The sequence below is a fragment of the Orycteropus afer genome, unplaced genomic scaffold (assembly GCF_000298275.1).
Source record: "Orycteropus afer afer isolate SDZICR_OR568_19922 unplaced genomic scaffold, OryAfe1.0 scaffold00361, whole genome shotgun sequence".
Taxonomy (NCBI): Eukaryota; Metazoa; Chordata; class Mammalia; order Tubulidentata; family Orycteropodidae; genus Orycteropus; species Orycteropus afer.
The window spans coordinates 667,983-670,825 of NW_006921948.1; positions in this window are offsets into that span (position 1 = coordinate 667,983).

Sequence of the window (2,843 nt, forward strand, 5' to 3'; positions counted from 1 at the left end):
ACCTTAAATGGCTGCTTGCAAGCTTTTAAGACCTCAGGAACTACACAATAAACTAGGAGATAGAACAGAAGCACTTACACACATTATTAGGCCAGTTAACTGGAATGTCTCAAGAAACCATGGCCCTAAACCTCCAAACCAAAGAACCCAATTTAGCCAGGATTTTCTAATGTAGTTTTTAAGTTGCCTCATCCTCTTTTTACAAATTGGTTATAATGTTTGTATTATTTCATTATCCTTGGATAATTGTACCTGGGTTTTTAAGTTAGCCCTGTCTTCACATGGGCTTGTGTTTCATCATATTATCCAGAGGGATTGTGGAAATCACAGTCAAAAGCAGACAGTGGGGGTGATATTGTCCTTGTTTTGCAAAAGTGAGATGATTTCCTCAAGCTCAGAGGGTGAATTTGAAGGGGTCAGGCTTTGTGCTTCCTACTCGATGGGTTTTTCTCCTCTCTAGAACCTCATTGCTCAGGCCTGCGTTATATTGTTCTAGTCATGGAGAGAGCTTGTCAGGAATGCCCACACATGTACTCAGCTAAGCCCTTTATATGTCTTGTCTCATTTTTCTCATGAGGGACTAGTATATTTGGAAATGATTTGCACAGTATGGGAGAACATTAGCAACTCAATATGTGGTGACTTTGTATATCAAATACAGCAAACCATTATCCACTATGTAAGTTTGTAAATGGCAGTCTGGAGAGAAAAATACAAGTTAATACCACAGAGGGAAAAATACAATGTGGGACCACACAGCATAGTACATTGGCTGGTAACAAGTTAGAGGCCATCATTACATTGGCACAGGAGCCTAACTAGCCAGGATGGGAAGGACAGACTCTACTACAAAATGCCACTTACTGTTTGTATATTCAGCTGCTATACCACTATCATAGTTAAATTTGAAATAAGATGTCATTTTTAATATGAGGAATTTTTGAGGAAAAGTAATTCATAGATACAAACACACATTTGACTCATAGAGTCTCAGTGTTTCATGCATTTATCCTTCATTCATAACATGAGAACCCATGATCAGGTGACAACTACCACGATTTCTTTGCATTACCTCCAATTTATAGCCCACTGCTTTATACACAGCAGGCACATGCTTATCTATTGATGATTATGATTCTACATTGTATAATGTTTTAGCTTACAAAAATTTTTTGCATCTACTTTATCTTTACAATAGTCTCATGATGTCGATGTTACAATAATCCCCATTTCACAGATGAAAGGACCAAAGATTATCTAGATGGAGTGACTTGATTAATATAGCTCAGATAATAAGGGGCACACATGTGATCTGGTCCTCAGACTTTTGTCTTTAAAGCCTTCCCTTAAAGATGAAGCTCATTTGCCTCCAGAATACAGCAATCTAGTCATGCCCTCTTTGCAAACTCTGTTGTTGATAGTTACTAGTACACTGATTATACCAGTAGGTTCTCGTATATTTTGGTAATGCTTTGAGAACCTCACCATTATGCCATTGCTATGTACTGTACTGTCTACAGCCACTAACTGAGTGCCATTTGTAGCCAAAGGCTTCCTGGTATTCAGACAGAATGTGGGAGCCATTTACTTGGATGTACACCAGGTATAGGTTTTCAGTGCCCTTTTTATTTTTCATATGTGAATGGCCCCATCCTTGTCCCAGTGAACAATGAAACTGAAGAGGACTTGAAGCACTTACTGATGAACATTAAAAAAGACTACAGCCTTCAGGATGGATTACACCTCAACATCAAGAAAACAAAAATCCTCACAACTGCACCAATCAGCAACATCATGATAAATGAAGAAAAAGATTGAAGCTGTCAGGGATTTCATTTTACTTGAATCCATAGTCAACACCCATGGAAGCAGCAGTCAAGAAATCAGATGACATACTGCATCAGGCTAGTCTGCTGCAAGAGACCATTTTAAAGTGTTAAAGAGCAAAGATGTCATTTTGAAGACTAAGGTGCGGCTGACCAAACCATGGTATTTTTAATTGCCTTATATACATGTGAAAGCTGTAGAATGAACAAAGAAGGCCAAAGAAGAGTTGATGCCTTTGAATTATGCTGTTGGCAGAGAGTACTGAAAACTCCATGGACTATTAGAAGAACAAACAAATCTGTCTTGGAAGATGTACAACAGGAATGCTCCTTAGAAGTGACAAGGGCCAGACTTTGTCTCATCTGCTTTAGTTGTGTTGTCAGAACGGACCAGTCTCTGGAGGAGGAGATCATGCTTGGTAAAGTAGGGAGTCACTGAAAAAGTGGGAGACCCTTAACAAGATGGACTCACACCGTGGATACAACACTGGGCTCAAGCACAGCAGGTATGGTAAGGATGGTGCAGGACCAGTGTTTGGTTCTGTTGGAGATGGAGATAAGGTTGCTATGAGTCAGCACTGACTTGACAGCACCTAACACCAACCACAGGTGTCAGCAAGGCAGGTTCTGAGCATCGGTGAAGGAGACCTTCAGCTTCCCTCAAGAGCCCTCACGTATATCAACCTCAGTGTGAGCTCCCCTCTTCTAAAGCTTCCCAGCCCTAAAACCAGGGAATGTAAGGGAAAAAACATTAAGATAGACATCCAGGTGGATGACTGAGCTTCTAAATCAAAAGGTGTGGGTTCCTTTCTGGGTCTTCACATTTTTGGACTGTGTTTGTGGTTTTAGGTGAATTATTTAACATCTAAAGTTTAGTTTCCTCATTTTAAATATTGTTGTTGTTGTTGTTTGCCATCGAGTAGCCCCGACTCATAGCAACCCCTCCTTGGGTTTCTGAGGCAGTATCACTACGGAAGTAGGAATGCCCAACCTTCCTTCCGAGGAGTGGCTGGTGGG